This window comes from Theropithecus gelada, chromosome 14 (assembly GCF_003255815.1).
Source record: "Theropithecus gelada isolate Dixy chromosome 14, Tgel_1.0, whole genome shotgun sequence".
In the NCBI taxonomy this organism is placed as follows: domain Eukaryota; kingdom Metazoa; phylum Chordata; class Mammalia; order Primates; family Cercopithecidae; genus Theropithecus; species Theropithecus gelada.
This window is the reverse complement of record NC_037682.1, coordinates 29205576-29220786: the sequence shown is the minus strand read 5'-3', so window position 1 is coordinate 29220786 and position 15211 is coordinate 29205576. Positions and strand designations below refer to the sequence as shown.

The 15211-nt window shown below is 46.1% G+C and overlaps 1 protein-coding gene across 2 annotated transcripts in view; it reads left to right on the top strand.

Moving 5' to 3' along the window:
• LDLRAD3 (low density lipoprotein receptor class A domain containing 3) overlaps positions 1-15211 on the top strand; it is a 287633-nt gene that overhangs the window by 159132 nt on the left and 113290 nt on the right. The window lies entirely within an intron of this gene.

Here is a 15211-nt window from a genome sequence, read left to right as displayed (position 1 = left end):
CTTGCGGTCCTTGTACAGGTAGGTACCCGTGTTTACATGGCTTTAACTGCAACACACCTACCATTTTGTATTTTGTATTGTTCCTGAATTAAATATCATGTATACATTTCTCTTCGAAACTGTAAGATGCCCCAACTGTATTACATACTGTCACGTTGCCCTACTGTGGTTTTCTGAGGCACTGCCTTGTTGGGGCAGTCCAGGTTGTTTCTTTCCCTTGAATGACTTCTTTGGGATAAACTCCCCAGAGTGGGATGTCTGCACAGGTATGCGTTACACCTCAGCATGCAGCTGTTTGTTTGTTTGTTTTTTAGTTTACATTGCTGACATCATTGTCTGTGCCTGTCGGTTTTACAGTTTTACTGTACTATCACAGACATTCACAGGCATCACAACTGCTGCCCTATTTTTTTTTTCTCCATTTTTGCTAATTTGGTAGTCATAGAATGACAGCCTCCCAAAATGCTTTCATTTGCATTTCTCTGATTGTGAGCAGAGTTCACGTTTTTCCCCCTCATGTTTGTTTACTGCTTCGTTTCCTTTTTTGGGAATTGCCTCCTTGTGTCTGGGCTCTTGATTTGGGGCTGTTTCATGGAAGCTGAAGGATGCAGCTGGAGGACGAGCTTTGTTAGGGAGTCTGAGGAGGACACAATGGGGTAAGGTCATGTCCTCCCTTGTTCAAACTGACCGGGTACATTTCTTTACTCGTGGACTCTTTTTTTAGTATTTCTTCAGTGATTAGAAACACTAAGATTTAAAATGCACATCTGTTTTAAGGCATCCGAAAGAGTATATATTTCTAATGTTCTAAACTGATATCATCTGTATGTAATCTTTCCTTTTTTCACTTAGTATTATGTTGCTGTGATTCACCTGTATTCTTGTTTGTTGTTGGAGATTGTTTGTCTTGACTGATGTTCAGTGTTCCACTGTATGATTGTACCATAGTTTCTATATCTAATAAAAGTGTAAAAAGAAAAGTAAGACAAAGATGGTTAACTACTTAGCTGGTGAACTCATATATTGGGAGGTAGGATAGATGATGGATAAGTTCCATGTGGTTAGGTGTAGGTTATTTTCAAGGTCCTAGCTTTTATTTTGATTGGTGTTATTAAAAATGAATGACTGAACGAACAGATGGTCATACGTAACCACTGGTAAGAGTGGGCCACAAACCAAGGATTATGGTCAATCCAAATCTATATGCCTGAGGTCCACAGGAAAGAAAAGACAAAAATGTGTATTGGCAAAGACTTTGCTAAGATTTGTGCAGAGAACAGCTGTGGGAAGCGAGTCTTGGAGAGAATTAGCTTCTGATTGTCTCTGCCTGGAAAATGCCCTTCTTGGGTCAACCCTTCACAGGGGTTCTCAAAGTATAATCCTCAGTCCAGGAACATCAGCATCACATGAGAACTCAGGAAATGCAGTTGTTCAGTTCCCATTCCAGATCTGCTAAATCAACTGGCGAGGGTGGGCCCAGCCATCTGTGTTTTGCTTAACAAGCCCTCAAGGTGATTCTAATGCACACTGAAGGCTGAGCTCCACCATTCTCCACTCACCTTAGAGAGGTTTATAATCCTGCCATTTGCCTAGAAATTTCCAAACTTCTGACTGAATGCAATGTATTGGTGGCCTGTATACCAGATCAAATTTTTATAAAACCAAACATGCCAATGTCTTGCCAGTGATGGACACGAAATAGGGAACAAGAATACAAAATCAAGTAAGTATTAGCATAGATAGGAAGGATTGGGGAACATTTTCTATGGAGATTATTTCTTACATAGTTTCTTTTTTTGGTTGAGGGCAGGATGGAGGCTTGCTCTGTCGCCCAGGCTGGAGTGCAGTGGTGTGATCTTGGCTCATTGCAACCTCTGCCTCCTGGGTTCAAGTTATTCTCCTGCCTCAGCCTCCCGAGTAGCTGGGACTACGGGCGTGCACCACCACGCCCAGCTAATTTTTGTATTTTTAAGAGATGGCGTTTCACCATGTTGGCCAGGATGGTCTTGATCTCTTGACCTTGTCATCTGCCCACCTCGGCCTCCCAAAATGCTGGGATTACAGACGTGAGCCACTACGCCCAGCCTATACAGTTTCTTAAGTGTATATGTATCCTGGACTCACTTACTCATGGCGCCCTAAGATGTTCAGTGAAAAGGCTCCCAAGTGTAAGATGTGGAGGTTAGGCCTGTCAGTGGTTTGGGCAACACCCTCTTCTGTGCCCTTCCCAGTGTTTTACTGAAGTGGATTTTTGCTTGCCCTTAAGAAGAATGGTGGGTCTCTCTATAGGCTCTTTAAAGCTCCTATTTTTTAAAGTTCTGCTTTTCTCTCTCTCCATATTCCACGTCTCATAAATATGAGGTTTATGGAGAAAGTTAGTGGTGGACACATACACATGAAGCCCAACTCTTGACAGATACCTTCTTTAGAATCGCAGCTTTGTGCCTTCCTTAGCCAGAGGGCATCCCCTTAGAAAATAAGCTACATATGCACATGCTCCCAGAAAATAAGGCCCACCAGGTGATTGGTGACACCTGTCAGTTTCATGGTATAACAGCCACCCCACAAGGTGGCCACTTGTGGAAGGCATTGCTGTGAGCTACCCAAGAAGAGTAACAAGAAAAGGACGTGTGCCCATGTTGCCTCTCAAATCCCACCGAACCTATGTCATGGCATTGTGCTCAGTACATAGTGGATTTGCTAAGTGCTGAAGACTAGAAAAGACTTCTTAGTAGGGTGTTGTTATTAATGCTGTGTTTTAATTTGCACCCTGTGTGATATTGCACCATATAGGTTTTTAAGTTACATGAGTTCAGATATCCACGATCTATTAAAATAATAACAACAAGTATTATTATTATTGTTTAAATTGAGTAGAAAGTTCCATCATTTCCTCAGTGGGAATCTGCCCTGCAGTGAGTGTGAGATGGGAGACAGATCTGGAGTTCCCTTAGCTGTCTGCAATTCTACAGCCTCGTCCCTCATAGGGTGTACATATCTCCCTGCCCTGAGTGAGACTCTGGTATTGAGAGTGTGTTTTCTTGTATCATGTAACCTCTATGTCCAAACCGACTAACTCATTTTGGTGCTTGACCAAAGGAACCTCAGTGCATCAGTGCTATGGGAAAACTGACCCACACTGAGCTCCATGCAGTATTTTCCTGAAGAATCTCAGAGATATTTTGACTAGACAAAATATTGCCCTATGCCACATAGGATTTGACCCACTGTCATCTTATTTTTTTTTAATTTTTTATTTTTTTGAGACAAAGTCTCGCTCTGTCGCCCGGGCTGGAGTGTAGTGGCGCGATCTCGGCTCAGTGCAAGCTCCGCCTCCCGGGTTCACGCCATTCACCTGCCTCAGCCTCCTGACTAGCTGGGACTACAGGTGCCCACCACCATACCCAGCTAATTTTTTGTATTTTTAGTAGAGACAGGGTTTCACTGTGTTAGCCAGGATGGTCTCTATCTCCTGACCTCGTGATCTGCCTGCCTTGGCCTCCCAAAGTGCTGGGATTACAGGCGTGAGCCACCGCACCCGGCCGACCCACTGTCATCTTAACAATACCTTTCGATGCACCGAGTACTCTGCTAAGCACCTCTGTACGTGAGCTCACTTAGTCAAACTTTGTTCTCTCTCCTTCTGCTGGGTGTGTCGCCCTTAAAAATAGATCTTTGCTCTCAGTTATGTGGGAAAAAATGACATTTTATCATATTTATCTTGATGGAGTAGAGCAGACTGGCCCCAAGACCAGAAAGAGAATGCTTGAAATAATTTTCTTCCAATTTGACTAGGGTATGTAATAGTGGTTTCTCCACTTCAGCAACACCAGTTTATGGGAGCCCCTCCTCCTTTCTCTCCTTATCTGGGATTTAGTTCCCCTCCTTATCCTTGGCCTTGAAAACTAACAGTACAGTCTGTAAGGAAATGGGCATGAGAATGGGGTCCTGAAAGTGCAGTCATTATTCTGTCGTTGTATTCTATATGAGATGTATTAGAGACCAAAGAAGGCTGTGGTGGAACTGAATTTGAATTGGGGCTCATTGATTGGAAACATAACCTGTTTATGAGATAATTCTAAAAGTAAGAGCTGTGGAGCAGGCTTTCGATGGTTTTTTTGTTGCTTGGGACCTCTCCGTGGGAGGGACAGATCTGAGAGTTAGCAGGTCCTGCCATGCACATGTTGGGGGTGGCCGGCACTCAGGTGGCCTTACAAATGTTGACTGAATGTGGCAGGCAGCCTCTGATGACCCCCACCTCCTGGTATTCATGCCCTGGTGTAATCTAGATCTTAGATCCCATTCTTTTGGTGTATGTCAAAATTTGTCTACCATAAAATTTATCATTTTAACTGTTTTTAAGTATACAGTTCAATAGTGTTAAGTATGTTCACACTGTTCTGCAACCAATCTCCGGAACGTTTTCATTTTGCAAACCTGAAACTCTATACCCATTAAAAAATAACTCCCTGCTCTCCTTCCCCCCAGGCCCCGGGCAGTCATCATTCTACTTCTATCTTCATTAATTTGTAACTCTAGGTACCTCATATTAGTGGAATCATACAGTATTTAGTCATTCTTAAGTGTGTATGTGTCCTGGACTCACTTACTCATGGTGCCCTAAGACGTTCAGTGAAAAGACTCCCAAGTCTAAGACGTGGAGGTTAGGCATGCTGATGGTGTAGGCAACACCGTCCTCCATGCCCATCCCAGTGTTTTACTGAAGCAGATATTTGCTTGCCCTTAAGAAGAATGGCGGGTCCCTCTGTAGGCTGTTTGAAGTTTGTATCTTTAAATTCTGCTTTTCTCTCTCTTCATATTCCACGTATTTGTCTTTTTGTGACTGGCTTATTTCACTTAGTATAATGTCCTCAAGGTTCATCCGTGTTGTAGCCGGTGTCAGAATTTCCTTCCTTTTTAAAGCTGAGTAGTGTTCAGGTGTGTATATGTCACATTTTGTTTATCCATTCAGCCATTGATGGACACTTAGGTTGCCTCTACCCTTTGACTATTGTGAATCATTATGCTAAGACATGGCTGTATGAATTGTGACTCGCTTTTAACAAAGAAAATGCAGCAGAAGTGGTGGCTGTGAGTCCTGAGGTTAGATGATGGAGCCACTCTGCCACTGTCTTGCCTGTCTTCGCCAACTGGCTCTCTCCCACTCTCTGAGGCAAGCCAGTTGCCATACTGTGAGCTGCCCTACTCAGAGGCCTATGTGGCAAGGAACTGAAGGACAGCTCCAACCAAAGCCAGCAGGGAACCGAGAGCTGCCAATAGCCACATGAGGGAGGTTGGAAGTGGGTCCTCCCCTAGTCAAACAAAGACATCTGCAGCCCTGGCTGACACTCCAACTGTAGCCTTGTAAGACACCCTGAGCCAGGTGTGGCCACTCCTAGGTTTCTGACCCATAGAAACTGTGAGATCATAAATGTTTGTTTGTTTAAACCTCTAAGTTTTGGGGTAATTTTTTTCTGCCACATTAGATAACTGACATACTGAATACTTCTCAGGTGGGCCCCAGTTCTCACTGCTCTAACCACCGAGAGCTTGTGGTGACTCAGGTCACAGTGATCAGTAAAACCTTTGGAAGATCATGCAGGGATTTATAAGAATAGCAAACATTGGCCAGGCACGGTGGGTCACGCCTGTAATCCCAGCACTTTGGGAGGCCAAGGCGGGTGGATCACGAGGTCAGGAGATCAAGACCATCCTGGCTAACATGGTGAAACCCTGTCTCTCCTAAAAAGGTACAAAAATATTAGCCAGGCGTGGTGGCAGGCGCCTGTAGTCCCAGCTACTCAGGAGGCTGAGGCCGGAGACTGCCGTGAACCCGGGAGGCGGAGCTTGCAGTGAGCCGAGATGGCGCCACTGCACTCCAGCCTGGGTAACAGAGCGAGACTTTGTCTCAAAAAAAAAAAAAAAGCAGGCCGGGCGCGGTGGCTCACGCCTGTAATCCCAGCACTTTGGGAGGCCGAGACGGGCGGATCACGAGGTCAGGAGATCGAGACCATCCTGGCTAACCCGGTGAAACCCCGTCTCTACTAAAAAATACAAAAAACTAGCCGGGCGAGGTGGCGGGCGCCTGTAGTCCCAGCTACTCGGGAGGCTGAGGCAGGAGAATGGCGGGAACCCGGGAGGCGGAGCTTGCAGTGAGCTGAGATCTGGCCACTGCACTCCAGCCTGGGCGACAGAGCGAGACTCCGTCTCAAAAAAAAAAAAAAAAAAAAGCAAACATTTGGAGTACTAACTGCATGTCAGGCACCATTCTAACCATTATTGTATTTTCCTACGCAGTTCTCACAGATTCCCTCTGAGAGTGGCTGCTCTTATCACCCCCATTTTCTAGATGAAGAAACTGAGGAACACATAGTTTGTTCCTGGTCAAGTCTGCATAGGGAGCAGGTGGTGGAGCCAGGATGGGAACTCGGGTCATCACACTAATGGACAGACTCGTGTTTTTTATCTCCCCTTGAGACTGCTGGCTGGTAACACTGAGCTGGGCCCAGGACTTTCAAGTGGTCAGTCCAACTCTTGGCCTGTGAGTTTATGGGGGAGGTTAGTTTGAAGACTAGCACGTTTTCCCTCTCTTTGTACTCCCAAAGTTTTCCTTTCCAGGAAAAAGAATAATGTGCCTGTCCACCTTCCCTCCTCCCGAGGAATGCCGGGAAGTTAAGCTCTTCTCAAGAAGCCACCAATGCCAGGAGAGTTAATTAAGTGTTTTGGCAGTTTCTTTATCTTGCTTGCTGTATCCTGGTGATAAGGCTTGAGGAGAATTTGAAAAGCTGGCTGTGAGATTTGGCACCTCACTGGAAGCTAACATTGACAGCTTTGTCCTGTTCCTTCTGCAAAAGTGTGTGTGTGTGTATGTGTGTGTGTGTGAGAGAGAGAGACAGAGAGAGAAAGACAAGGGGGGGGTGTGTGATTGTGAGAGTGTATGCATTCTTCAAGTTGGCATTTTTGTCTGTGGGGAGGTAATGGGTAGGTGAGGGGTCGCCTCCCCTGTGCCAGGCCCCTGGCTGCCAGCAGGGGTATAGAAGTGGTCTTGGCCCCTCGTTGAATGGTCCTCCTCCCCCGCTGAAATTCTCGTGTTGATGTCCTAAACCCCAGTGCCTCAGAGTGTGACCTTATTTGGAAATAGGGTCTTTGCAGATGTTACTCGTGAAGAGGAGGTCACACTGGAGTTGTGTGGGGCTGTAATCTGGTATGACCGGTGTTCTTATAAAAAGGGAAGTTTGGACACCGACATCTCACAGAGAGAACACCGTGTGAAGGTGAAGGCAGAAATTGGGATGACGCATTTACAAGCCAAGGATCAGCAGAGATCACCAGCAAACACCAGAAGCCAGGAGAGGGGCTCGGAACAGATTCTCTCTCGCAGCCCTCAGAAGGAGCCAACCCTGCCGACACTTGGATCTTGGACTTCTGGCCTCTGAGGAGGCAATACATTTCTATTGTTTAAGCTGCCTAGTCTGTGATACTTTGTTGCAACAGCCATAGCCAACTAATACAGTCCCGGAGAAGTCACACTTAAGCAAGGCACAGACATTCACTAAGTGCCAGAGCAAAAATATAGCCAGGAGGACGTGAAACTGCCGGAGAGTGATCAGAGTACAAGAGTGAAGGGAAGTGAGGTTCCAAGGGAGGCTGGAAAGGCTAGATACAGTGTAGGAACTGTGACAGTTGCTGATAAAGAATCCCCTTGGCAGGGAGAGCTGCTGGTAAAGAATCGCCTTGGTAAGGAGAGCTGCTGGTAAAGAATCGCCTTGGTAGGGAGAACTCCTGGTCTGCCTATGGTGTGGGACTTGGTAGAGCCACGCTTGGTTAGGAGGACACCTCCCAGCCTGTATTTCAAGTTCATTTTCTGTACTTGGTGCACAGACCTCATTATCTCTCTCTACGGCAGCCCTGGACCTGGAGTCAGTGGAGTCAGAACCCTTCCATGTTCCTTGAGAGCTATGGCCTAATCCATCAATATCTGTGTTCTAAGGACCTTGGACAGTTGTACTTTCCCCTTCGAGTTCTAATGCCTAAGTTAGTGGTTACTGACCCTGATTGATTGCTGGATTCTGGGCTCACAGTGAATATATATGTATCTATGAGAAGAAAGAATTAGGGACAGTGACTGCTTCTTACCTTACCCTCTCAAATAGATACCTCAAATAAAACCTCAGAGGTGGGGGACCCCAGGAGGAGGGTCCTTAGGGCTGGCAGGCAGAGGGGTCACCAAATGAGGCCAACACTGCTAACTGTGGCTTCTGTGTCCTGCATCTGTAATGACCAGAGGCATATTGCATATGGTTCATCAAGGGAACTGTCCTTTAGCTACTGCTGAAATTTGGAGTTTGGTGTCCTTTCACACGTTCCACCTACCCCAAACCCACCACCTCCATATGGGGTCTGTGATAAGACTGGATTTTTACTTTCAGTTCTTCACTCCTCCCCTCTGCTGTGTGACCTAGCAGAATGGCCAGAGGAAATGTCCCTGCCCCGTGGATGTGGGGCTTGCTTTGGCCTGTGGAATGTTGGCTGTCAGCATGAGACCAGGATGGCCTCTTGCATCTCAGGGATCTTCCTGGAAAAAAATATACCCTGGGAGCTGCTGGTCCAAAGAGAATGCAGTGGCACATGGAACCGACCCGGACCCAGCTCAGGATCTATCCCAGCTGAAGCCAGCAGAGCCACAGCCAACCTGCAGATCCAGGAGAAGCCAGTAAATCTTTGCTGTTGTAAACCACTGAGATTTTAAGATGTGTTTGCTACACAGCAAAACTGATTGATATTGGATCCTCAGGAAATGTCTTTTTTTTTTTTTTTTTTTTTCCTGAGACAATTTTGCTCTTGTTACCCAGGCTGGAGTGCAATGGCGTGATCTCAGCTCACTGCAACCCCTGCCTTCCAGGGTCAAGCAATTCTCCTGCCACAGCCTCCCAAGTAGCTGAGAGGCGCCCGCTACCATGCCCCACTGATTTTTGTATTTTTATTAGAGATGGGGTTTCACCATGTTGGCCAGGCTGGTCTCGAACTCCTGACCTCAGGTGATTTGCCCAACCTCAGCCTCCCAAAGTGCTGAGATTACAGGTGTGAACCTCCGCACCCGGCCTCTGCCTGTAATTTAACAGATATAGTCATGTGCTGCATAATGACATTGCAGTCAACCTACGTGTATGACTGTTGTCCCATGAAATTATAATACAATATTTTTACTGTATTTTTTCTGTGTTTACACAAATACTTGCCATTGTGTTACAGTTGCCTACAGTGTTCAGTACAGTAACATGCTGTACAGGTTTATAACCTAGGAGCAGCAGGCTGTACCATAGAGCCTAGGTGTGTAGTAGGCTGTTCCATCCAGCTTTGTGTCAGTTCATTCTATGATGTGCACACCGTGATGAAGTCGCCCAATGATGCATTTCTTAGAATATATCCCTGTCGTTAAGCAACGCATGACTGTATTTTTGATTGCTACTGTGTGCTAGGCACTATGCCCAGGAGACTAAAGGCACATACCAAATTTTGCTAAATCTTAAAATGCCATCTATTGTAAGAGCCATCATTATTTTATGTTTTACCGAGAAAGAAACAATACTGACCATTAAATTATGGTACAATGTTGTTTTTAAAATGCATTCCAGGCCAGGTGCCGTGGCTCATGCCTGTAATCCCAGCACTTTGGGAGGCCGAGGCGGGTGGATCACGAGGTCAGGAGATCAAGACCATCCTGGCTAACACGATGAAACCCTGTCTCTACTAAAAATACGAAAACAAAATTAGCTGAGCGTGGTGGCGGGCGTCTGTAGTCTCAGGTACTCAGGAGGCTGAGGCAGGAGAATGGCGTGAACCTGGGAGGTGGAGCTTCCAGTGAGCCAAGATCGCGCCATTGCACTCCGCCTAGGCGATAGAGTGAGACTCCGTCTCAAAAAAGAAAAAGCGTTCCAATTTCTAAATGTTAAAATGTAAAAAGAAAATTGTATCTTAGAATTGAAGAACGGTAATAGGGAGCCAGACAAATGTGGTCTCTGCTCTGATAGAGCTCATATTCTATAGTAAAAGTGGGTGTTCAGTTGGTCAGTAGCGTGAGGAATGGGTTGCAAGGACAGGCTCAGGACACTCTGTAAGTGAATGGCAGGGCAGTCTGTGGGGTGCTAAGGCTTTCTCAAGACAATGATGCTGAAGTTGAAACCAGAAGGACGGGGAAGAGTTAACTGGACAAGAGAGAGGAGGGTCAGGGGAGAAGGATCCTTCCGGGCAGAGAGAATGGCAGGTAAGCGGATCCCGAGGTGAGAAACAGCGTGATGCATTTGAGAAACTGGCAGATCCACACGATTGCCCTGGGGTGGATGTCAAAGAAAAGCCAGAGCTAGATGATAAAGCGCTAAAAACAAACTTTATCTGGAAAAAGGGTTGCCATCAGGGAAAAGAGACCTCAGTATAGAATTGGGTTCAATTCCACATATAATAGGAAAAGTGGGAATTTTTAGCCAAGCAGTAGGGTGGGGTTAGTGGGTGGAAAATTACTAAGAGGAAACATCAGGGTAAGGGGGGATTCTGACTCAATGGACCTAATGGGATTCTCACTGAAGGCAGGCCAGGGTGATCAGACATCACCGGGAGGATGGTGAAGGATGAGGAACAGGATCAGATACCAAGGGTGAGCATGTGGCAAATGGAGGATTTTGCTCAACTGACTCATCAGGGCTCGGCTAGAGTCAGACAATGCAGAGAGGAACGCAAAGCCCCAAAGCTAGGGCCTCTTTGAGAAGAGAGCTTAGAAGAGCCGGAGTGGAGTTTGATCAAGGAGAGAATCTTTGTCATGGACAGGGGAAGAACAGCCTGCGGGGAAGCTGGAGTGGTCCGTGGTGGCCTATGTGGCCTGGAGGCCTGGAGGCCTGGGAAACCACAGAAAGGATGTTGAATTCTCTTCATGGGCTGTGGGAAGTCACAGGTAAGACCTGTGCAGGTGGTGGCAGTGGGAACATAGGGGGGATGGCTTCAGGAAGTATTTCAGGCTAGAATCGCCAAGATTTGATGACAAACTGAATGAGAGTAGCAAGCTGCGTATCACCATGGGGATACTAATTTTGTGGAACTAGAGAATCTGCCGTATTATTTTCTGATTGTGCTTGCTTTCCACTTTGCTGCTCCAGGCCCCCCACTAGCCTGGGTAATTGAGAGTAAAAGAGCTTATGCTTTTGGAAGAGAGAGATCTTTGCTTTTTTCTGTCGCCAAATAGAACCAAGTGACTAAGCAGGCAGAGATAATTTCTACAGAAATCGTGCCGGGCATGTGATAGAAGAAGTGCTAATTTTAGTTTAGTTTTCCAAATATGGATGGGAAAAAGCTTTATATTTTTAAAAAATAGTAGTCTGCGTTTAGGGGATCCAACCAAAAATGTCACAACCTGGAATTTGAAGGGTGGTCAGTATTTATGCCAAACCTTGTGGCTGCCAAGTGATGTCAAGAGCTTCATTAGAGAGTCCGTAGGAAAGAATCATCACCCTTAAGGAATTCCTGTAGATTTTCATACAATGAAACTGCTGGAGGTCCGTTTAACAGGAAGAATGTGGAAGCCTTTTTTCCACTTTTAATTTAAGAGTTTGAAAGCCCAGCTGGGCTGAGAGGCAAAAATGCTGACTCCGTTGGAAGAAACTGAAGGAGACTGGGAGAGGTTGGTTGCCGCCTTTCTGTACAGGTGGGGTTTTCTTCTTAGTAATTGAGTGTTTGCATCACAAAAGCTGCCTTTTCTTTAACCACAGCAGCAGGAGTTTGAAGATTTCTGAAAGGTCTTTCATTTAGAAGCAAGTCAGAATGATTCTGCAGTCAGAGACAGTCGTTGCTTCCTGATCACTTTGCTCCTGCAGTAATCTTCAGGGCTGTTTCTTTAGTCTCCCTCATTTCTGTCAGGTGCAGGTTTCCCCTCCTCTTCCCTCTCCCAGTTGGTGCCCGCCTCTGTCCTGCCTCTCTCTCCCTGGGGAATGATGGAGTCCAGCCTGGACACCTGGCAGAGTGTGATTCCTCCTGAGGTGGAAGGACTGAGTTTCAGAGCAGTCAGGGATCGGCTGTAGGGCTTGCTGTCTCTCTACAAGTTTGCTCTGCAAGTTTCTGGAGCCCTAAGACTGCTGTGTTGTGCTGCTTGATTGTAGAGGGGCCATTTATCCCTCCATGGACCGACTGCTATGGCTCTCAGCTCCCCGACCCCCAACACCCTTCGATTCTCTTGACTCTAACTTTCGTTCATGCACACATCATTTGCAGAGTGCCTGCAATTGCCCAGTCTCACCCAGGTACTGGAAGAAATACAAACTATTATAGATCAGATCAAAGTTGCTCACAGCCCTGCAAGGGAGAAACATAATAGCCTGCAGATAATTACCCTCAAGTGTGATAAATGCTGTAATAGAGGAATGAGCAGCGTGCTGTGGGAGCTTGAGGCTGGCGAGGAGTGACGGTTTTTCCTAGGGGGATATGGCAAGCCTTCAGAGAAATGAAATCGCTGCCCAGTCTTTACAAATACATAAAAATGGACCTGAAAACAAACGTGGGGCTGGGCATCCAGCCAGAGAGGGAACAGTATATCCAAAGACAGAGATTCTGTATGGCTGGAGCAAAGTGTGCATGTGTATGTGTGGGGAGTGGGAGACGTGAAACTGTTAGGGCGCATCGAGGCTGACTGCTGGGGGCCCCCTCCCTGCAGGGTCCAAGGAGAAGGTGGAGACAGAGGAAGAAACCCAGGAGAAATGAGATGTTCAGCCCTGGAAAAGGAATTCATAGGAGCAGCTTGTTATCACTGCATGCCGTGAGCCGTGAGCATTCTGCTTATCCTTGTGTCTTATTGAGCCCTGCTAGTATACATGGCAGGATGAGCCTGGGGAATCGGGGAATTGTAGACCTGTGAATTTCTAGGGGTGAGAAGGGTTTGGGAAGCTCAGTGACCATGGAAGGGATGTCCTCCCCCTCCTGCTTCCAACAAGTGGCTTGAAAAACTTTCCTGGGTTATTCAATCAAGTCAATTATGTCTTTTTTTTTTTTTTTTTTTTGGCCCCAGTTTGACTTCCTGATAGTTTTGTGGCCAGTGAAATGTGGAAATGTGCTCTCTGTTGCAAATATGTCAGTTCTTGTCACATCCCCCAAGTACTCCAAGCAGCTCTTTCTTGTTTCCACCTTGTTTTCCTCTCTGGAAACCCACCACGTTATCAGTCTGATTCATCTTTTTTTTTTTTCCCTCTGAGACGGAGTCTCAGTCTGTTGCCCAGGCTGGAGTGCAGTGGCACAATCTCGGCTCACTGCAACCTCCGCCTCCCGGGTTCAAGCACTTCTTTGCCTCACCCTTCCAGGTAGCTGGGATTACAGGCTACCGCCACCAATCCTGGCTAATTTTTGTGTTTTTAGTAGAGACAGGGTTACACCATGTTGGCCAGGCTGTCTTGAACTCTTGACCTCGTGATCCACCTGCCTCAGCTTCCCAAAGCGTTAGGGTTACAGATGTGAGCCACCGTGCCCGGCCCAGTCTGGTTCATCTTTAGTTCATTTTGTGGAAGGCCTCTAAATGACACTTACCCATCTTTTCCCATTAGTTCTCTTCCTTGAGACTTCCTGCCCTTCATCATGTGTCTGCTGCTCACATTTGCATCAGTAGGTCAGCTGTTACTGAAACCTTCCTTTTTTTCTTTAAGCAAATTTATTTGTACCTCTACAGCAGAAATGGAGACATAAAGAATAAGTTTGTGCAAACCATACTTTATGAAATGGATCCTCATAGCACATCCTTTTTAATACGGGCTTGTTGTTGCAACATTATTCCTGGATTTTCAAAATCCAGCCAACATGGATACCTCTGCTACTCTGAAACCCTCCTTTTTGCAGAGCACATTGCTAGGTGCTGAGAGTCAAGAGAATTCTTAGGAGCTGCTTCATTCTAGTAGCTTATTTTTTAGTTGAAGAGAAAGACCAGGAATACACAACCATGTCTTTGACCACTACTAACTTGAGAAATATTGCATAAGGCCTTCTGTTTAAAAGTATACATGAATTCCCCATATATCCAGAGTGCCAGGGTACATAATGTATGTTGAATTAGTAGCCCTGTCCTCAGCAACTTCCAGACCGTGCACTCGTGACGGTCTGGAAGGGGCAGCTCTGCTCTCCAAGACACCTCCCTGCCATCTCAGTCATTGTTGACCAAACCTTAAGTGGACAATTGATCCTAGGCTAGTCTGTTTACCAGCTGGCCAGCAGCAAATCAAAATGTCTCTTTCAAAGACTCTCAGGACTGAATCAGCCTTAGGATGCTAAGCAAATCATTCTGTAGGATAGGACACAGTCACGTAGAAGCTACAGCTGGGAAAGGCAGAATTCACAGTAGATGGTGCTGGTCCACCTAGAGGCCAGCCCAAGAGGCCAGAGGTGGCCGTCCCCAAAAGAGAGATGGACAGAGTATTTGCTTTTTTTCTCAGATGTTTTCCCAGATTCCCAGGAAGCCCAGTGTTTCTGCCTTTTTAGTGAAGCCTCTGTCTTCTAAAATATGCCTTTCCCTTATTTGAACTGATTTGAGTGGATTGCAAGCTTTTATCAAGAATGGTCAGTGTCAGTCAGTCGTACATGGAGCCATGGGAGACCTACATTGCATACCTCTGACAAATAGGGAGGAATGGGAAGGCAGGGAAAAGGTTCAGAAAGACAGATATGTGTACATCTTTTGGGGGACTTTTGGGATCTAGTTTCTAGGGTTTCTTCTATGATTCATTCTCACATTAGGTTCTTAGTGTAGAATATTTGAGGTGGCCCAGGGATTCTATATTAGTTAGAACATAGGGTAAGCTGCCATAACAAAGATAACCCATCATGAAGTGGCTAAAATGAGATGCAGGTTATGGCTTAATAATTGCCTTCAATGAGAAAACGTCTCTCACTTGGAATACCCTAGAGATGAGCAGTTTAGGCCACAAGGAGCTCTCCCCTCCTCAGGAATTCCAAGACCACCACAGTGGTTACTATTTCTGAGTTATCAGAAAGGGGGAACGTACAGAAGGAGCAAGACTGATACTTAAAAAAAAAAAGAAAAAAGAGAAAGGAAACAAGAAGGGGGAGACCAGGACAGATAGCTTGATATATAAGGAGATGACCTGAAAGTTATATACATCACTTTCACTCATGATCTGGTTGCCTGATCATGACATACTCACATGACCACACCTAGCTGCAAGGGAGGCTA